The 22888-nt window shown below is 37.4% G+C and overlaps 1 long non-coding RNA gene across 1 annotated transcript in view; it reads right to left on the reverse strand.

The window, feature by feature from the left end:
• Positions 1-22888, reverse strand: part of LOC129022632 (uncharacterized) — a 60315-nt gene that overhangs the window by 31688 nt on the left and 5739 nt on the right. The window contains exons 2-6 of the long non-coding RNA XR_008496497.2: positions 7759-7955; positions 7073-7164; positions 6848-6977; positions 4099-4218; positions 3874-4003 (exon numbers count right to left, since the gene is read on the reverse strand). This is a non-coding gene — a long non-coding RNA (uncharacterized LOC129022632). The remainder of the gene's footprint in view (positions 1-3873; positions 4004-4098; positions 4219-6847; positions 6978-7072; positions 7165-7758; positions 7956-22888) is intronic.

The following is a 22888-nucleotide window of genomic DNA, read 5'->3' on the forward strand; positions in this document are numbered from 1 at the left end:
CTTCTGTGTGCTTTATTATAGAAGTTTGTGCTCTATGTTTGTAAATCAGATTCACTGCTAGCTGTGAAAAAAAATTTAAAAAGAAATAAACATTTTGATATTTATACTGCTTAAAACAGATTTTAGGGAGAATTTGAAGATGATCATGAAGATTTTATTTACTTAATTAACTAAATCTGCTCACTTGTGGTTAACAAAAATATAATTTATTTCTTCTCGAACAAGAGATATAAACCCATTAAACTTCAAACTGCTGAGAAAAGAATTCCATTGTTGATTTTTTAAGAGATTGAATGTCTTCAGCATCAGACTTAATTGACATGTGGGTAGGTTGATATTGTACTAGTTTTCCATGGCTGAAATACCATCAACTCAATAAAATCACACTTACAAGAACCGCTGAGTCATTTGTTGGTAATTCCATCACAATTTCAAAAGTGATTCCCTGATTTAGATGGGGAAAATTGTTTAGAATATGTGTCAATGAATTATAAAGCTTCTCTCCTGTATATGCACTTTAGATTCAAGTGTAACTGTTTGAACTAAGAGAAAACTTTTGCCGCAAAACTGATGGCATATCGGTAAGGTTTGGGGGATAAGCTCATGAATTGAAGAGCTATTTGGAAATTTTACAACAACTCTGGTTCAGTTTGGAGCTTCTTGATCCTGTTTAACCTTTGATCACATAGAGGTCACTAATGTATATTTCTTATTTTAAAAAATCCTCCAATTCTCACATACCAGATTATTAAATACCTTAAAGTTTCTTAGATTCTTAAATACTGTCATTTTTCAATGAAACTACTAGTAAGTACCTTTACTCTCATTGAATGAATAAAAACCTATCAATGATTAATATAAACCCTAAAACCATGTCATTGCTAAAAAGATTAAATTTTGAACAGTAAAAGCTATGTTTATCCCTGCATCTTACGTAGTTGATTTTGAGTTCTACAACGTGATGTTGCAAGCCAATCATGAGTTGTACCTACCCGTGCGTTCCAAGCTTATCTCTTCTATATCCCACCTTATTCTTTCTATACTATCAATTCAAATTTGTTATAATAACCAGAATCAATCTGATGCAGGAATTTTTGCTCCTTCGTTCAGCTAATATCTGGGTTCTTGTCTTATTACCAGGAAAAATTAGGACCACAGACAATTGAAAGGTGAGGAGAACAGAATTTATTAAAAGAAAGTTCTCAGGAAAAAAGAGGGAGTCCTGCCAGCAGACTCCCACCTCACAGAGTGAATAGCAATCCATCACACATAAGCAGAAGATGCCGGGCTCCTCCCCACTGCATAAGGCACAAATTCCTGTGACTCCACCCCATTCTCCCAGTGCACAGGTGGGCCCTTAGTCTGAGCCGCTCCACATTGATTTATTTCACTTACTGTGCATGTGTTAAGGGACAGATTTTTTCACCAAGGGCATGTTTAGGCAAGACGCTATGCAGGTTCTCTTATCTGCCTCCTGCCTCTATCATTCCCCCCTCTAAAGAAGTTCATCTAACTTCTGTTAGAATAAGGATAAGGATGAAGACTGATCTTAACTGCTTCCTGCTGAAAGTGGGCACTGTTTTGGGAAAACAGCCATCAGGGCTCCCTCAGAGGCCTATGCAAGGGTCCCTGGCAAAAGAAGCCATTGTCTGAGGCTCTGGTTGCATGACTCTTTGGAGTTTTATGGCCTGAAGGCAAGAAGAGACAAACTGGGTTATTAAAAAACATGTATCACAATAAAACAAGGGGGTGTGGTGGCTCACGCCTGTAATCCTAACACTTTGGGAGTCAGAGGCGGGCAGATCACTTGAGGTCAGGAGCTCAAGAACACCCTGGCCAACGTGGTGAAACCCTGTCTCTACTAAAAAAAAATACAAAAAATTAGCCAGCCATGGTGGCACACACCTGTAATCCCAGCTACTCAGGAGGCTAAGGCAGGAGAATCGCTGAAATCTGGAAGGAGGAGGTTGCAGTGAGCTGAGATCGCACCACTGCACTCCAGCCTGGGTGACAGAGTGAGACTCCATCTCAAAAAGAAAAAAAATTAAACAAGATCAGGGTAAAAACTGCTTGAAAATCTTGAGAATTTTACCAGTTTGCACAGAGAGAGGGAGTCCAAGAGCCCAACTGATTAAAAAACACTTTTACCCTTTTTGCCAGTAGGTCAGGCTTCTGGGTTCCCTTCCTCTGAGCCCAGTCCTAAGTCAATCAGTTTAATGTTTGGGAAATTAACTTTTCCCTGTTTGGAGGATGCATCTGAGGGGAGTGTCCCATAGTACGGAGACACAATTACCTATCTGTGAAGAGAGAACTGAGGAGGAGAAAGTAAAAAAGAAGGCTTTGTTTTTTTTTCAAAGGAGTCCCAGGGGTTCAGGATGCATTTGAAAGTGGTACAGACTGAAGATGGATGGCTACTCATGTAGAAAGAAGGGAATGAGGCATCTCAGGTTGCCTTCTCTTCCTAGTGAATACCCAGGGTATGTGAGAAGAGAAAGTGAGGCACCCTTCTTTCTTTCTTCTGTCCTTGTATCTCTGAGTGTGACAAGGGTTTCACCCACGGGTGTCAAAGCAGCTTTCATCCATGTTAACAGGGGAGATTAGGAGATGGGAATATCTGCTCTTACCCATGTACACCCTATCTCCTCTGCTGTCAGTAGCCTTCGAGTTCCCTAGACCTTATTTATGCCACAGATACTAGCATGAATTTTATCCATGAAACAGGAAGCTTGGCTCAATCGGCAGGAACTAGTCATACTCACCTATGCTGTACCTTTTAACTTCTGTTATCATCTGCCTCTGGATCCCTCAGATGCAGGTTTTTTTCCTAGGGCTTTGATCTGAAGCTAGGAATTGAGTTTGAGACAAAAATGTGTCTCGGGAGATTGCATGGACTCCTTAACGTAAGCCATATGCTGAGATGAGGCTGTGGCATTGAGTCGTCCTCCAACAAGGGAGAGAAAAGGATGTCTTGTGACATGCCCAGGTAACTGGTGGCTGTAGTTATGCTTGCTAAGATTCAAGTGCTTGGGGCTTTGCTTTGGTTAGTTCCCTTGGTCTTACTTTCCCAAAAAGGAAACCTCTGGGTGATGGGCACCTTATTTATTCCTATTACCTGACTGGATTTGCAGAATAATTGCTCAGAATTAAAATATTGATCCAAAGTTTTACATTACCTATCCCTTTTGTTCCTTGTGAGCTGCAGCCAGAGATCACTGGTTGGCTCACAGAAATTAGCAGCGTTAGTCCAAAATGTAGGCAATAACTTTAAAACAGCTAATGAGTCTAGAATTTAATGACAAATGTATAATAAGTTTTGAAACATAATTTCTTTCTCCAGTCTTCATCTTTGTTAAAAACAAATCATGATAGGATTGAGCTGTTTGCAAAATAAACTTTAGTCCTATACTTGGCCTGATTATTTGCATAAAGTGTAGCAAGAATAATTATTTCGACATAGGCTTTTTAAATTGGCTTGGTGGAACACTGTTCCACAAGAAATCTCAGATAGGACTTCCTGAAGCTGAAACCACCCTTGGGTTTTTACCCTCAAATACCTGTGAATTGGTAAACTCCACTCTTCTCGAGGTCCCAAGAACATGGGGTTCCTGGACCTGTTAGAAGGTGACATGCTTTACTCACCACAGATTAGGAACCCTGTATGGGGACGGTGTAGACAAGGTATGAGGCCAGTTTTTCCAAAGGGGTTTTATCAGCTCTGTAAGTTGAGCTTGGTTCCTTAAAGGGAAGCATATCCTTCCAGTCAAAGCCTTGGTAAAACAACCAGTTTCTCCAATTGCATCCTGCTGCAAAAGAAAATGGATTCTTACTGTACTGATGCAAACACTTATACTGCCATAAGTTAGGAATACTTACAACTAGTTTCCAAATTCTGTAGACGCCAGGCAGACAGAGAGAGACAAACATGCTCCAAATTTTGTTCATAGGAGTATACCTTGCTCAATTATTAAATGCTGTAAATAGCTCAAAATAAATTTCCTTGACTCTGAAAAAGAAAACAAGGATCAGCAATGTTCCAAGCAAGTGTCAAAAAGATTACTTCAGTTTTATATTAGTTTCATCTGTTTAGTTAACTCTTACTTTGCTTGATATTCGTGAACATTTCAGCTCTTCCTTTATTCCAATGTCACAATCTCCAAAGTTAACAGAAACCTGCATTTGAGAGCATGTGTCAAAATTCTATAGCTGATTATAAACCATCTTTTAAAGAGGGTAAAAATAAGACAACAATTTTCTGTGAATAACAAAATGTCTAAAATAGTTATAGTCAGAATCATGATTGACAAAGAAATTTGATTATTTCCGTGGTTTGCAATAACTTAACGTAACAACCTTAATTGTGATTGATAGCATACACTCACACCTTAGAATTTTAGAAATCCCATACAATTTTGGAACACATATTAATATTATTCCCTAAAATATAACCTGAAGAAGATTAAACATCATTTGGGCAATCCCATGTACCTAAATGTGTCAAATAATCCTGTTTACCTATCCTCTAAATGCTCCATGGGACCTCTGTAGCAACAAAAGCTAGGGGTCAGGAAAGACAATTTTTGAAACTGAAGTTCGATTTTAGGAAGACTCTTAAATGTTAGAGGCTTAAAACACTTGATGTTATGAAATAGAATTCCAGATTACCATAAATTATTTATTTTTCCAAAATGTTGACTTGGAAATTTTAAAAAAGCAAAAACCTTTTATAACCCATTACAAACTTTGCTAAAGAGCAGATTAGTGCCTTAAGAAAACCTTTTTGTGCTTTTATTTCAATGCTCAGTTTATGGAAATGGCATATAATACCCTTTTGAATTTAGTCAATATGTTTGCACACAGAATTTCTTTTTCAATATTAACTTTCACAATTCTTCTAAAACTTGTTTGAACTTTTAGCTTTATCTTATCTAATTCAAAACAAACCTTAATCCTAGGCAAAAATTCACATTTTGATGACATCTGCATTTTATCAATAATCTTTAAGGCTGTTTTTAGTTCTCAAAAATTAAAGTCACGTGAACTAAAAGGTACCAGAGCTTTTATCTTTCCTTTAAATAATATTAGATCCAAGAACTTATCCTTCCTTAAGTCAATTAATTAGAACTTTTTAAAATACACACCATGCACACAACACTTACATAACTACCGAGACAGGCAGAAGAAGATCCAGTAGCTATAAGATTTTTTATTTGCCAGTTGGCTAATTGTACTATTGGCCTCTGGGTTGAGCCCTATAAGAGCAAGGCTAAAGAAGCATGTGGTTTCTATTGCCTAATAAACAGGTATAGCTGGAAGACAAAAACAGATTTTGAGAGGGATCCATCTGCCTCTAATTCCTGGGGGCTCCATGAGGAAAACAGAGGTCTCTCCAAAAATGGAATCCGTGGCACCTTGTCTGCTTTTCCCAAAGAGTCCCAGGCCATCAGAAATTACCTTAGGGCCTCTGATGTGTGAATTAACAGTGGCAAGGCAAAATGGTTACCAGGCCACCACACAGGAGCAGAAGAGGCCAGTCTCCTCCCCTCTGCATAAGGCACAAACTCCTGGTGGCTCCAACCCATTCTCCCAGTGTGCAGCTGGGCCCTTATTCTGAGCCATTCACATTGATTTATTTCCCTTATTGTGCATGTGTTAAGGGACGGAATTTTCCAGTGACTGAGAAAAAACCTTTTTCCAGCAAAGCAAGACCCAAGAAGAGAAAAACATAAAGGCCTTTTAAGTATACCTAATATTTGGATATCCACTTTTAATTAAGCTGAGCACTCTTTAAGAAAATCCTTTTAAATCCGTTATTACCTGACTTTAGCCATGCCAAGTGGCCAATATTTCTGGCTTTTGAACTTTACCAAAAGTAACCTCCCAACTGCTCATAGAAAGGAAAATTCAAGGTGGCTCGTGGCAGGGAAGAGAATCAACAAATGGCAAAGTTCATACAGATATCAAACCAGAAAGGACTCAGACTCTAAGTCAGGATTGAACCTCGGCTGCCATTGTAAAATGGTGGAGGTGAAAAGAAAGCATTGCCTGGTGGTTATAGTTCATGCTTCCAAGGACGCAAAACAAGATGGAGGCCTACGCAAAGTTTGCTCTTAAGCAAACAGCTCCTTGAGCAGTTTGCGGGACTGGCTTGAACAATGGGCCTATGGAGTCCTATGCCCGCATTCCATCCGAAAATACCCCTCTTTCTGACAGAACCATACAGAAAGACATGCAAAGCCCATCAAATTGATACAGCTTGAGACCAACCTCAAATCCTTTTTCATAATTAAAACTTTACAGAGAATATAAACAGTGATGGGCTCCTGACCTAGTAAAACATCTTCTAAAAGAGGTGGGAGAAAAAAAAAAAACAAAACCTCTCACATAAAAGTTAACTCCTGACCTGGTGGAGAAAAGAAAAAACAAAAACAAAAACAAGACAGCTTAAATGCAGTGCTGGAAAGATGCCTGGGGGAAGAACCTCTATTCTTATGCAAATGAGTTTCTCTACCAGGGAGAGGAAACTTTCATTGCTGTTTCTTCTCTGGGGCTTGGACTGAGCTGGACCCCTGCGCCAGGGGAGGGGAAGACTCCATGGGTAAGTGGTGGGGAATGCTGGCCAGCTTGCTGTCTGGGGCCCTCGGAAGGGGAGGGGGACCAGAATCCACTGCTCGCCTGTCTGTCCTGAAGAAAGGAAGAAAAATGCCACAGAAAAGACAGGGTTGGGGCCGAGGCCTGGTGGCTGAGGCCTGTAATCCCAGCACTTAGGGAGGCCAAGGCGGGCAAAAGAGAATGGATTCTTATTGTACTGATGCGAACAACTATACTGCCGTAAGTTAGGAATACTTACAACTAGTTTCCAAATTCTGAAGATGCCAGGCAGAGAGAGAGAGACAAACATGCTCCAAATTTTGTTCATAGGAGTATACCTTGCTCAATTATGAAACGCTGTAAATAGCTCAAAATAAATGTCATTGACTCTGAAAAAGAAAACAAGGATCAGCAATGTTCCAAGCAAGTGTCAAAAAGATTACTTCAGTTTTATGTTAGTTTAGTCTGTTTAGTTAACTCTTACTTTGCTTGATATTTGTGAACATTTCAGCTCTTCATGAGTCCTGTACGTTTTTTCTGTATTCCAATGTCACAATCTCCAAAGCTATCAGAAGCCTGCATTTGAGAGCACGTGTCAAAATTATATAGCTGATTATAAATCATCTTTTAAAGAGGATAAAAATAAGACAACAATTTTCTGTGGATAACAAAATGTCTAAAATAGTTACAGTCAGAAACATGATTGACAAAGAAATTTGAGTATCTCCGTGGTTTACAATAACTTAACGTAACAACCTGTTACGAGAGATCGAGACCATCCTGGCTAAAATGGTGAAACCCCGTCTCTACTAAAAATACAAAAAATTAGCTGGGCTTTGTGGCAGGGCGCCTGTAGTCCCAGCTACTCAGGAGGCTGAGGCAGGAGAATCGCTTGCACCCGGGATATGGAGGTTGCAGTGTTAAATATGAATTCTAAATTTCTCGTCAAAGAATTAATATGTCAGCATGTGCAATTTTTTGCCTTCTACTTTTAAACTTAACTTCCTCATAAAGCAAACTTTTTCAATTACCTACTCCACCCTGACTCTTTCCGATCACCTGATCACCTGCTCCACCATAACTCATTCCAGTTACCTGCTACCTGCTCCACCCTGTCTCATTATTCTCCACCCTGTATAACCATTTTTTTTCCCCCGCCAAAGCACTCACCCCCGTCACTCTCTTTAAATTAGCCAATCAGAATTAGTTTAGCCTGTGTGGTCTAACCTTAGCCAATAGGAGAACGACACAGCAGCAGGGGCCACATGCGTCAGGGATAAGAACTCCTTCCCCTCCCTTGTTCAGGTGTGCACTCACCATTGCTCCATCTGTGAGGGCTCACCCTTCTATAGATGTAGCTTGCCTTGCTGAAAATCAAAAAGAACATTTTATATTCGAGCGATATTTCTTTTGCGGCACCGAAACTTTTTATATAACAGCAGTGAGCCGAGATTGCGCCACTGCACTCCAGCCTGGCACAGAGAGAGATCTCATCTCAAAAAAAAAAAAAAGACAGGGTTGGACAGAGGGCAGCCTTCTCAGCGCCGATTTCCTCATGTAATACTTTCTCTTGTATCCTCAGGTAGGTCACTTTAACCTAAATCTCCTAAGTGGTACATATTATTTTGTTATAATTCTAATTTTATGTTTAATAAAATTTTATTATTTACATTTTTTGATATGTAGCTCATTTTTAGATAATTAAATTATTAAACTAAGGACTCCATTTTTATCCATATATGACTAAAATATTTCCTGTACAAAGCTATATGCATAATAACAATTTATCACTTGAATGCATAAACTAAAGTTTACCAATAAAAAATCAGGTACGACAAATCCACATGGTTATATCATTGAAAAAAAGCTTTTCTGTAGTTCTAAACAAATATTCCATTGTAATAGGAATGCAAATAGTTGACATTGTGGGCAAAAACGTTTTTGTATAAAATATTTTATGTTAGCTTTCCATGAATTTTATTAATGTATTTTCCTCACTATTTATATTTTCCAAGACTTTACTAAACATAGTTTCTATGTTATAAAACAAAAACAGTCTATTTTCAGTTGCAATTTTTTAAACAAAAATATATATAGGCTTCTAAAAAAAAATCAGTTAGCTTTTATTTCACCTCTATCCTTGTGGAACTGATAAGAACATAGTAATTCTAATATTTTATGAACCAGAATATTTGAGAAACAACTGGTCCTCCATGTGTAAGCAGAAATCCTTCAGGGATATTGAGTTCATCCACCAACATGATTGGAATACAACTGATAAATCTTCATGGAAAATAAATGTGTTGTAGTCTCTGAAATATACTAAAAGTTGTAGAAGATACTGAGTTAGCATCAAAGTAGTCACAATCTATTTGGGAAGCCAACATGTACTAACCTGGGACAAAAGTTTGAAGTAAAATAGAATGCAAAATTTGAAACATAAAGAGATATAACATTGAAGGAAATAGTGATTGAATAGATTATTGTACCATATATACTCTCTCATAGTAGACTTATACATTCCCACCCACTATCATACAACTTTTTCAGACATTCTGTGGGAAGAAATTATGCACTTATCTCAGTGGTTTTCAGCTTTTTATCATGCAGTGTGCTTTGATCAATGGAATGTAAGTGAATGTGATATTTATGTCAGAACAGACTTTTAAATACGACTGCATGGTCTGACTCAGCCCTTCTCTTAGTTCTGTATTTTTCCAGGACAGAATACCATGTTCCAGATAGGGGCTGCTTCATTCAGTCCAAGAATGGGAAGACACGGGGGAACAGAGCTGAGCGGCACAGCTGCCAACTTGTCATCCTTATTGTACCGTGAGTGAGACATAAGTGTTGTTGTAAAATGCTGATATTTTCCGACTGTTGTAATTGCAGGACTCATACGGAAGTTAATACAACAGTAAGAGTGCTACCATAGCACATATAAAATCAATAGGTGTGACTGCCTTTGGGCTGACTGACAGGCGGTGTGAAAACCCTGAACGAAGTTTAGACAAATGACAGTCCATATATTCAAGCCAAAATATTCGATAAGACTATTGCCTCTCATAAAAATAGGTAATGGATGTCATAAATTTGTGTCCCTAGCTTTGTTACTAGCTGTGTTTGCTATGATACAACAGGAAAGAGACAGGTTTGTAAAAAAGTTAAGCTGTGGGCAGTCAGAGATGAAAGAGACAAGAAGACAATCCACACAATTCAGGACTTGTACATTTGAAAGATGCACTCAACTCCAATCAGTAAGAAGTAAACCTGAGAAAACACATGAGCCACAAAAGCCAATGAAGACAAACTCTGGGACAAACATCAAATCAAGGCAGCAGTGGTGAGAGGTCGTCAAGCTCCTTGCTAAGATTTCCCTTTTACTTATGATCAAGGGGAAGAGACCAAATATGTGGTCCCAAAGAAGCCTGTTAAGATCACCATATCTATCACAAAGTTTAGACAAGGGATATCATATGTCTCAAAAAGAACTGTGGGTGTGACTATTGGCATAAGGAGCTGACTAAAATCAAATAGCTAAAAGCCAACAAGGTTTTGCAAGGTATATATTTTCAAAAATGCTATAAGCCTAGTTTAAAAGGGACTATAATTAGAAGGCAAAACAATCCTTAGGCCCTCAATTTCCTAATGGCAGAAAACAGGCAAAGTTGCTCACCTGCCATGATTGACATATGCTCCATATGCCTTTCTGATACGGCCAAGGAAGGTGAGGAAAAAAGAAGAACTTCCCAGAGAAAAGAAACAAAGTTTTGAGAAACAAGGATGGCTAATCAACAGGCAGGGATTGGGAATGGAGTCTAATCAGGAAACATTTCCTACATTCAGAGATGGCAGACTTTTAATTGTCACAGGGGGATTAATTGCAAAGGAGCAGTGACTTTGAGTATCATCTCTTCTTCCTCTATTTGACTGGGAATGTTTATTTTAGTATCCCTGTTTCACAATCAAATATTGGGAATAGATAGAGAATATACTTATATTATTATTTCATGTTTCCAGATCAAAAAGAGCTGCATCTGCGCCCGATTGAGATAATGAGCTACAGGACCTCACATATTATGTCTTGATTGAAAGAGCCATTTGCTTTATTCCTAGGGAAGTATTGAGTGTATTTTTCATGCAGGGAGAAATCAATTATGTGCCATCAAGAGCACAGATAGGGGTAATTGGCATTATTATTTGAATATTGATTCTCTCTTCTGTAAGAGTATTATATAATAGTATCTCCCAGAAAGTGAGGTATACTTTACTACTGCAATTTGGTTAAATTACTTGTTTGGGAGTGAAATAAGAGTAAACCTGACATTTAACAGGACAGTTCAGCAGGAACTTTGGTGCAACTATGTAATATATTTCAAGCATTTGCCTTAAGAGCAATAGGTCCCAGATAGTAGTCAGTCCTAGATTGTGTTCTGGAACTAGAAGATATATGGAGACAATCAGTCCAGTCAAATCCAGCCTAATCCAGTAGACCGCAGTTAACCCAGAGCTAACCTCTAACTTACCTTCGGTCAATATATATATAAACACATAGAGTTTTTTTACTATAACAAAAATGAATGCTTCCTTTTACAGTAAAGAAAAAAATAATCAGGAAAAATTTGGTAGAACAGGTGAAACCTAAGCCATGTTGTGAAGAATCGTCATTCAAATAAGAAGGAAATGAAGCAAAATATATTTGAAGCAAAAATAAGAGGAATTGCAAAGGCAAGGGACTGGTATAAAGTTGGCTTGTTAGAGACAAAATACAGAAATAATTCTGATTAGAGAGCCAACCGCATGAGGGAGAACGAAAAGAAATAGATTAAAACTCTACGTAAGTTGGTAAGATTCACCATCTTGGGGCTTTATGAAATGCACAGTAATATAGCATAGCGAGCCTATATTATATTCATATGTTTCTAGCTTCTGTAGTCTTATGACTTATTGTGGTGGGATGTGTTTTCCTCTTAGAGTGCTCTTAATTGTCACAGATAGGATCTAGAAAAGGAAGCATATTTCCACTGTTTTCACGTTCATATTGCAATTTGTTAGCACCTGTTTAAATCTGAATTTGTTAATGTGAAATCTTTTAAGCTTTCATTGACTCTGAGTTCATGTGCTTAGAAATTGGTGTCAATATTGATCTGAACATAGAAAAAACAGTAATGAAGTGGCAGAAAGCAATATTACAGTTATCTCCAGCATTTAACTAGATTTTTACACCTCAATTTAAGTATATATTAGTTTGTGTAACTGTAGTAGTATCATCTTATTCAATAAGAGAATAGCACTGTCAGAAAAAGGCTATATTTGAACTATGTGACCTAAGACACATAGTCCAGAGGGGAGAGACATCAGTGACATTTCTTTCCATCTTAATGTCACCAGAGCCAAAGTTTGGGGAACAAGAGTTTATTTCAAAATGACGGGTGAACATTGTAGCAATTTTTCCTTCTCCTTTTCTGAGAAATAACTTTCAGTACAGTTACATTATTTAATAATAATGTAATAATACTTATAGATAGTAAGTAGCCTACAATAGAGAATTGTATGTTCATTTTTATTTAACCTGTAAATTCTCTATGCCTTTGATCATTGAACTCATCTTCTAAAACATGCAAATTTATCTATTGCTACAAAGAGGAGTTTTAATATGGACAGACATTAAAGTATTTGACAATGTGGCTCATTTCAATAATTCAGTGATTCATTGATTCAGTTTACTTATTTTATTTTTTGTCTCCAACTGAGTGGCATCAGTTCTCTAGATTAAGATGTTACTTTACAGAAAAATGAGCTGTTTGTGTTTTCCTTTTCTGTCCAACTGTAAATCTGAGATTGGCTTAGCAAACTACATTTGAAAACTAACAATGCTACTTTAAGTCTCATATAGATATTTACATATATATGAACTAAAAAGTAATTTTTAGAGTACTTATCTAGGCAGTGAGTGTTAAAAATACACTACATTGGTTTAATTTACTTAGTAATATAATTTAGGATTTTCATTGTGTAATACAACAGAGAAAATGCATTTAGATTTTCAGGAGCCCCCTCCAAATGCTTGTTCCTGACTCAAAAAGAGATATTTCCAGAGAGCTAGGCATGCAACTCAGAAAATTCCTTCCTACATCTCCCTGATACCTGCCTACTCCTCTTACCATTTATCTTGATCCTGTTCCCTGGAGGAAGTACGTGAAATTCCAGTATTATAATTTCTATTTAGTGTTTGGATGCTTATGTATCTTTAAATTAAAACCTTATTAAAACACGTATCAGATATTTTAGTACCAACAAAGACTACCCTTGACCAAACTCTGCCAAGCTCCTGTAAGCCCTCTAGGCTTTAACCTTAGGATCGATGATTATTGAGCCTGCATTGCTCAACTGTAGCAAGAATCTTGCCTGGGTGTGGTGGCTCACTCCTGTAATCCCAACACTTTAGGAAGCCAAGGCAGGAAGATTGCTTAAGCCCAGGAGTTAAATAAGAGCCTAGGCAACAAAATGAGAACCTGTCTTAAAAACAATATAAAAAATTAGCAGGACGTGGTGACACACAACCTATAGTCTCAGTTACTTGTGAGGTTGAGGTGGGAGAATCCTTTGAGCCCAAGATTTCAAGGCTGCAGTGAACTATGATTGTGCCACTGCATTCCAGTCTGAGTGACAGAGCGAGACCCTATCTTAAAAAAAAAAAAAAAAAAAAAAAGCTTAGGAAACTTCACCACCCTTGATACCTGATCACTTTCAATATATGATCAAAGATCTCATTCCCCCACTACTTCCTGAGTGTTTTCTGATCATCCTGCCCTGCCTTCAGCAAAGAATCCAACCTAATTGGTAGAGCCAGAGTCTCCCCTTAGGCATAATGTTTCTGCTTATGAATATTTGATCCACCAACCCTGACCCACTTGGCTATGAATCCCCACTCTTCCTATTATATTCAGATTTGGGCCCAGTTCTAAACTGAGGTCTCTTTTCCCTATCGCAATAGCTCTGAATAAATCTGACTTCACCACTTTGACTACTGTTCAGCTCTGATTTTCTTTAACATGACTTATCAAGTGCTATTTAGAACTTTCAGACATTTTCCTTGCTTGTAACATATATGCTATCCTCCATATAATCTTACTAAAATAAATTATTTAATGATATTTGTTAGAGCAAAGTAAGGATAACTTTATTCAGGACCATCATGTTAAGTATAGGGACCACTGCAACAGAATCTTGCAGTGGAGGAAAAAGATTGGGTTCAACTTAGAATGTAGTATGGGCAAGTGGGAATTTATAGCAAGAAGCAGGGTAGGGGTCAGTGGATAAAAAATTACTGAGAAATTTAACAGAAATTTTGCTGAAGACAGGCTGGGGTGATTAGACATTACTTAGGGGAGAGTGGAAGATAAGAAACTTGATCAGATATCAAGGATTAGTGTTCTTGCTAAACTGACTTAGCAGGGTTCTTTGCTAAAACTGGATTTTACAGATGGGCTTAACATAAGAGTGAGAAGCCTGGCTGAGGTTTGGCCAAGCAAAGAATGTATATCAACCTCAAATGTCCTGTACAGCCTTGTCTTTGTATCTTTCTCTAGATGTATTCCATGCCACACATCGGGTGGTACCTTGGGTCCTCTTTTTGTTCCTGGAAATTTTCACACATCACAGAGCCTCCAACTGCTGGAACACTACAGGTCAACCACTCTTTGTCTCGCTAATATTGCCTCAGTCTTTATTTCTCAAAACCCACATCACTGTTTCTATGAAACTTTTGCTCAAGTTTCAGACTAATTTAGATAATCTCATTACATAAACTCTCAGAAAAAAGTTCTTGGCTCAGAAAATGATAACCCTAAATATGGTGCTTTGACATGCTAAGTACTTTGGAATAAAGAAAATTGAAAGACCTCAGAAATAAGCCTCAGAATCAACAGCTCTCTCTAAGCTTCTCCTTTCTCCCCATCTCTCTGATTTTTTTTTTTTCCAAAGAAGTAGGAGGGGTTCTCTCTGAACACTACCCTATCTGACTGAGGAAACTTCTTTCCAAAAGAAATGCAATTTTCTTAAGACCTCTTCCTATGTATCTCATCAAATAACCAGAAAAGGTTAACCAGTGGTGAAGAGAAGAAACTGGAAATTCTCATCATGACCAGATAGGCTTTTCCTCTATTTTTCTGAGGGTAATTCCTAGAGACTACCTGGAAGAATGTATCTACATAATAAGATAACCTTGGTTCACAATGTAGTTCTGTCCCTCACATTCCTGTAACTTGTCTAAAGCTGCTATTTGTCCTTTGGCCCCATTCAGCATCCAAAGAGAAATTGTTTACAAACCATTGTCTGGTCTTTTGGTTCATTCATTTACAATCTCCCCGCTTTCCTCACCCCAATGAAAAGGGTATTTAAGTGTCAATTATCTGGTCCTTCTCTGAGTTTGCAACTTTTTTATATGGCCATCATGCTTATACATGTTGATCAATTTGTTATGCTTTTCTGTTGTTAACCTGACTTTTGTTAGAGAAGCATTGGCTGTGACCCTTATAATGAAGAGAAAAGGGATCATTCTCTTTCTGAGCATAGACAGTACATCTTCCTAATGTTTATATTTTAATCTTAATTAATTTGTTTATTTATGTTTAACAATATAATAAAGCATAGTATGCTTGTCAGTTTCTTCCTATTTCTTTATATCTGGGAAGAATTGCAGGCATCATTAATTCATCTGGAAGTAGTTACCTAAGTTGAAGAAAAGGTTTCTGGCTGAAATGGAAAGGTTGCTAAATTTTAGAATTACAAAATCAAACATGACTCAGGAGAATGTCTAGCACATAGGCAAAAAACATGTGACTAACTCTGCCAAGTATTTTTGGAATTAAGTAAATGCCGTATTTCATTTAAGAGTGATATTTTCATTGAATGCAAACTCTTTACTAACCCACTCTAATTGCCTATCTTGGAATATATTTGATATTTGCAATGCATAGGTCAAATAAACTTCCTAACCTGTTCTTGAGTAATTTCAGTAGGCTTCCTGCAAGTTAAATGAAAGTATCAAATAAAAAATTGTAATATCCTTTTTTTTTCTAATTGGAACATAGTTTTTATTACCACTTTGAGCATTGCTATTTCATCTGTGATCCTGAAGTAACTACTGCTTGATGACTCTGATAAAGGATAAAGGTCACGGCTAACTTTGTATTAGCATCTTGCTTTTGTCTAGTAACAGCAGGACCCCTTGCTCTCTGGCATGTTTAAAGAAAAGAAGAGATCTGTGGTATTTATGATGACTGAGAAACTGTAACAACGCCTGGGTAGGGGGTTAATTAGCAATGAAAATGGCTTAATATCTCTCCAAAACATCTCTTCTGGGAGGTCATTTTCAGAGGAATGCAGACTTATGCATCTCTGAAGTGCTTTATAAAAAGCATATTCTTCTAGAAAATGAAGAACCAGTCAAGAACTAGAAAGGATTCATAATGAGTGAAAAGTAATTTCAAAAGTACATTAAGAAATCTAGTAATTCCTGTCTGTTAAATCATGCAATTTGCATGTATTTTACTGCAGATATGAAAAAAATAATACTAATTTGTGGAAGATATGTTGTAATTGATTGTTTCAGTCACTTTTCTCAGTTTGCACTAAATGAGAGATGCTATTTTGTTTGTATTTATGATTAAATTGTGTTCAGAGTAATGAAAGATAATTATAAATTGTCTGCCACAGAGTCAGTTAATTTTATCCTATTCACATCACAAAATATAGACAAGGCATTGTTATGACTACTAAAGAAAGTTTGTTTATTCACTGATTGTCAAGTGAGTATAGGGTACGTTAACCACAAGAGAAAATTAAAGTAAAATATAAATTTACAAAAAAATACTTTCTACCTTATAGGATCTTACAGTCTACTTAGAGGGTATATGATAGTTTCAAAAATTAATATATGATAGTAGTTGTTTATTTCCAGCAGTTGATGCTAAAAATACCATCAAAATAACCAGCATATAAATCAAATTCAAATTTACTCCTTCTGCAATAGGGGAAACCACTACCTTGACCATCTTAGTAGAGTTGCAGATGGGACACATCAATGGTAGTACATTCAAAAGGTATGGAAGATCTCATTTAAGATGGGTCTTTTCTAAGAACAAACACAATTTAAAAGTAAGAGGCATAATCTTCCATGTTGAAAATAAGGAAAGAGATTTCCCTCCCCTCCTTTTACTTTGAGCATTTTGCTTATAAAACATGTAATTTTAAGTAATTACTTCTCTCTTTGAAATGTATATATATATCATTTTGAAGACCAGATTGGCATTTTATCAGCTTTGTGATCTAGGTTTGTATTTCTAAAGGACCAAGAACCGTCTCTTTGAAAGGTAGACATCAAGGGATGTAGCACCACCTTCTCCCAGCTTCTGTGGAAAGTTAGGAGAATGTCTTTAGTGGGCACCTTGTTCCAAGTTGCAAAACTACCTCTTGTCATGAAGATATGAAAAGTTTGCTTCTTCTTTATCTAAAGGTCACCCCAATTATCAAGTAAAGTCAAGAAGAACTATGTGTGACAAATGATGCTGTCAAGTTCTCATTTCAGAACTAGTTATTGTTTATCTTGAAACATGTAGAAACATTCTCTGACTTACAACAGTTCAATTGACAATTTTTTGACTTTACTATGTGTATATTCATGGTGAATACTTATACAAACATTCTGTTTTTCACTTTCACTGCAGTATTTAATAAATTGCATGAGATATGCAACACTTTATTGTAAAGTTGGCTTTGTCATAAAATGTTTTGTCTAAATGTAGCCTAATGTGAGTTTTATGAGCATGTTTAAGGTAGGTTAGGCTAGGCTATGATTCAGTAGGTAGCTAGTCAGACATGAGCGTGGCAGGAGAGGGCCCCCCAAACACCAAACAGGAATGTCAAATGACCATCAGGTGATGGTCAGGTGGTTGTTACATGATCTGGCTAACATAATAATTGGTCACAGCTGGAACCAGGGAAAGGCAGTCTCCCAAAAGACAGAAACACCTAAAACTAGTAATCAGCAGCTTCCTGATGAGATCTCAGGAGTTGGGTGAGTGGGCTCAAACATGTGCACTAAGAGGCAACATGGCAGCATTTAACTGGTATATGGCCTTCCTCTACTTGACTAGTAAGGGAAGAATGCCTCAAGTGAGCATGCGTCCAACTCCAGTAAATATACTGCACATGCGGCTCCTCCCAAGTGCTGGAAGGCCACTACGTATACAGATTACCAGTGTATAAGATCCCAAGTCAAAGGTCAAACTGCACTTGATCTCTCAAGTTGTCCGCTTGGCCCCCTTCCAAGTATACTTTACTTCCTTTCATTCCTGCTCTAAAGCTTTTTAATAAACTTTCACTCCTGCTCTAAAACTTGCCTACATCTTTCACTCTGCCCCGTGCCCCTCATTGGAATTCTTTCTTCTGAGGATACAAGAATTGAGGTTGCTGCAGACTCATACAGATTCACCACTGCTAACACGTTAGCTGTATTAAGTGCATTTTTGACTTAGAATGTTTCCAACGTATGATGAATTATTGGAACGTAACCCCATTGGAAGTCAAGGAGTATGTGTACATAATTATATGTGTGTTCTTGACTATATAAAAGGGTGAGATTTCTTTTTGTCTTTGAAATCTTTTAATGGATTGTCTGTAATGCACATCACATTCTTGTTTAATGCTTATTCAATAATAAAAGTTGTGTCTTTCCCTACTACCTTTGAAGAAAGGAATTCTGGCTGGGCACGGTGGTTCATGCCTGTAATCCCAGCACTTTGGGAAGCCGAGGCAGGTGGATCATAATGTCAGGAGATCGAGACCATCCTGGCTAACACAGTGAAACCCTGTCTCTACTAAAAATACAAAAAATTAGCTGGGTGTGGTGGCGGATGCCTGTAGTCCCAGCTACTCGAGAGGCCGAGGCAGGAGAATGGCATTAACCTGGGAGGTGGAGCTTGCAGTGAGCCGAGATTGCACCACTGCGCTCCAGCCTGGGTGACAGAGCGAGACTCTGTCAAAAAAAAAAAAAAGAAGAAAAGAATTCTAAATTGAGAGATGATTTTGTTTTTAATTATATTTCCCCAGTGCTTCCAATGCACAGGGCCTGTTTGGAACTGGGCAAAGTTTGTTATATGACAGTTTATAATTCATGGTCACAATGAAAGAACAGCTCTAAGTAAATTTGGAACTGTAAAGATTTGTTTATTCAGTTGATTTGAGCATATATTGTTCTGAGAGAGGAGGTAAAGTAGATTTGTCTATTGTTCAGATAAATGGACAGTCAGGAAGTTTTTAAGCAAATCATAAAGTTATTACAGTGCTGGCTCAGAAAACAATACTCACAAGTGTGACCCTTTGACATGCTGAGCTAAACAAGCAGTTTCGAGGTCCCTCTCTGACCTTCCCCCACCTCCCTGTCTCTCTGATCTTTTTTATGGAAGCAGCAAGATAAACCCTTCTTGGAATTTCTTTAAGAAAACTTCTTTCCAAAAGAAATGCTATTGCCTTAACATCACCTCCCTAGGGATCTCATCAAATAACTGGGAAAGATTACCCACGGAGAAGCGAAGACTAGGAGTTTTCACCATACCCAGACATATTCGTGTCTATTCTTCTTGGAGCATCTCACTGAGAGATTACCTGGGAGGCTTTATCTGCATGATAAGAAAACCTTTGTTCCCAGTGAAGTTTAGCCCCTCACCTACCTGCCACCTCCTTCAGTGCTGAGAAATATTTTGTCTTACGTCATTGTTCTTTGGGCTCATTCATTTCCCCTGAAAATCATTGATGCCTACGTGCCTCACCTATCTCCTCTTGCCCTATGAAGGGGGGTATATAAGCATCTGGAGCTCACTGGGTTATTGAATAATCATTGTCCTGTGATTTTCTCATGCTCTGCATGTGAAATAAATATGTATTCCCTTTCTCTTATAAATCTCTGTCTGTCGTCAGTTCATTTTCAGTGAACCTTCAGAGGGCAAAGGGGAAGCTTTCCCTTGGCCCCTGCAACATCTTCATCTTCCTGGGTTAAAAACTTTTGGAAAATTAAATTCTTGTCAATTGCAGGCAGTAGAGTAGTAAATTCATGTTAGTTTAGACAGCAAACAGTGTCTGTGTGTAATGGTTTTAGTCCTCTTGTGTGAAATTGTCATTTGAATGATGGAAGCCAGATGTTGTTGGTGTTCAGGGTAAAGAGACATTGTGAGACAGAGCAAGGACCCCCTTTTTAGGAACCTGAAGCCCCCAAAGCATGGAAATAAAAGAAAATCCTTAGTTCCTAAAGGATAACTTCAGGTACCAAGCTAGACCCAGAACTAAATAAGTAACTTGTTAAACAAGAAGGTAATAGTAGCTTAAAACAATAGCCAAGGAAGTTAGAGTTCTGGAGATACTTGCTTTCCTCATAGAAACGAAGGATAGCATCTTAACATATGTCCCTGACTTGTCTTTCAGAAACTTGGACCCCCACTGAGGACCTTCACCAAAGGGATTCATGGGCACAGATAAGGGCGAAGTGAAGATGAATTTTAACCCTTGTCTTTTTCTGTAAATTTCTTCCTGAGGGAATTGGAGAAATCACTTCTCACCTCCAGGCAGTTAATGTTTTTCTACTGACCTCAAATATTTAAACAAAACTTCTCTTCCTTAACTAATTGCAAATCAGAAAATCTTAGAATCTATCTACCACCCGTAAGCACTGCCATCCCTGCTTCAAGATATCCCGCCCTTTCAGGCCTAAACCAGTGTGTAATCTCCATGTACTGATTTATGATTTTGCCTGTAGCTTCTGCTTTCCTAAAATTTATACCTGCCTTTAAAAACACATGCCTGCAAGCCATTGGGAAGGTTAGGATTTGAGCACTTAGCTGCCTGGTCCTCCTTGCTAGGTTCCCTGCAATAAATGTCTTTCCTTCTTTTGCTGCAAAAATCCATGTAGATACCTGGTTTTACTGTACTGAGCAAGTGGACCCCAGTTATGTTCTATAATATAACAATTGTATTTCAGTTATGCTGTGATAAGTATGTTCACAAATTATTGGAATGCATGACTGTTCTTGAAGACCAGAGAGAATTTCAAGAGGAAGGAATGAGTAGGAAGGATGTCCCAGCTAGAAATGGCTATTTGAATGACAAATAAAACTATATGGAATGAAAAGGAGGTAAATCTGAATATGCAACTCCACAAAAAAAAAAAATAGCCAGAAATTAGGCTGGAAATAAGATAAGAGAGAGAACTTGATGTTGACCTCAGAATGTTGGCCTTTACTTGGTAGAAATCAGGGGAAAATTTAAATCAAATGTTGGCTCAATAAAGACATGTCAGTTTAATAAAATCAGTAAATAAACCAGCTAGGATGTTCTTAAAAGCTGGATGTATTTTACTGGTTTTAATTATCCAATATTAAAAGATATCTATAGTAGGGGGTTTAAGGGTTAGGTATTTCAGCTTCTCAACAATTCCAGGATTCTGGGGCAGCTTCATACTATTCTCTTGTTCACAGGACAGCTATCCTGTAGACCTGGCATACTATACTCATAAAATTAAGTCAAATCCAATATTTAAAAATGTGGATCTCTGTCTGCTTCTCTGTCTCTGCCTTTGTTGTTGTTGTTAATCAGGAAGGTAAATCTTTTCAGAAATCTTCCAGAACACTGAACTTTAGGTCGTAAGATGGACAGGATTAGGACACATGCCTATGTCCTTGTAAGGAAAGGAGTATGAAAGTAAAAGGAAAGAAAAAGGAATGAGGAAAAAAATATTATCCTTTTCAGAAATCAAATTCTATTCTACAAAGATAGAATAATGTTAAAAAGTTTTATTTTACCTTCAGAAATGTTATTGAATTGATAGACAATGATACAGTCACGATAAGACAGAAACAAATGATAATGATTAAATAAACTATCAGAGAGGTTTTGATAATAGTTTAATCAGGAAACAATTAAGGTATGCTCTAATCTCATATCTTATTATTGCACAGATTCCAGAGAGATTAGCATAATTAATTGAATAACCTGAAGCCATAAAATAGATTCAAATGAATATATTTTTGATATTGAGATCAGAATATGTCTAATGATAAAAGTGAAATCACAAAATGAAAAGAGACATCACAAATGAAAAAATATATATGTATATATATGGTTTAATGACATGACAAAAAGATTTAAAAGAAAAATGCTCCAAAAATATTTGCCGTTTATTTGATGAGTGATTGTATATTATTGCTAAAGTCAAAGAGCTTTACAGAATAATTTGTTTTTAAAAACCCACATAATTTTCCCATAAAGGGGCAAAGAGCAGAGAAATGCAAACCAAAACCACAACACGCCAGTCAGAATGGCCATTATTAGCCAAAAAATAACAGATGCTGGTGAGGTTGTGGAGAAAAATGAATGATTTTACACTGTTTGTAGGAGCGTAAATTAGCTCAACCATTGTGGAAGACAGTGGGGCGATTCGGCAAATACCTAGAGGCAGAAATACCATTCGATCCAGCAATCCCATTACTGGGTATATACCCAAAGGAATATAAATCATTCTATTATAAAGACACCTGCACATGTATGTTCATTGCAGCACTATTCACAATAGCAAAGGCATGGAATCAACCAGAAAGCCTATTAATGATAGAATGGATAAAGAAAATGTGGTACATATACACCATGGAATACTATGCAGCCATAAAAGGGAATGAGATCATGTCCTTTACACGGGCATGGATGGAGATGGGGGCCATTATCCTTAGCACACTAATGCAGGAACAGAAAACCAAATACCATGTGTTCTCACCTATAAGTGGACGCTGAATGATGAGAACACATGGACACATGGGGAGAGCAACACACTCCAGGGCCTGTCAGAGGTCAGGGAGTCGGAGGAGGGAGAGCATCGGGAAGAATAGCTAATGGATGCTGGGCTTCATACCTAGGTGATGGGATGACCTGTGCGGCAAACCCCCATGGCACATGTTTACCCGTGTAACAAACCTGCACATTCTGCACATGTACCCCTGAACTTAAAAGTTGGAAATTTAAAAAGAAAATAAATTAAAAGAATAAAAAATATTTGTACCTCTATTTTTATTTTGACTTTTACAATACATAGTACTGCAAATGAAAAAATATGTGTAAAGAATAAATTATGAAAGAAAAACTACTAAAACCAAAAATTACAAATTTGAACATGATTATATTTTCTATCATATTGTAAAAGGAGAATAAAAATGAATATATAAGGGGTGTTAAGGATGTTAAAAATTGGTCCTTC

Source organism: Pongo pygmaeus, chromosome 22 (genome assembly GCF_028885625.2).
Source record: "Pongo pygmaeus isolate AG05252 chromosome 22, NHGRI_mPonPyg2-v2.0_pri, whole genome shotgun sequence".
NCBI lineage: Eukaryota > Metazoa > Chordata > Mammalia > Primates > Hominidae > Pongo > Pongo pygmaeus.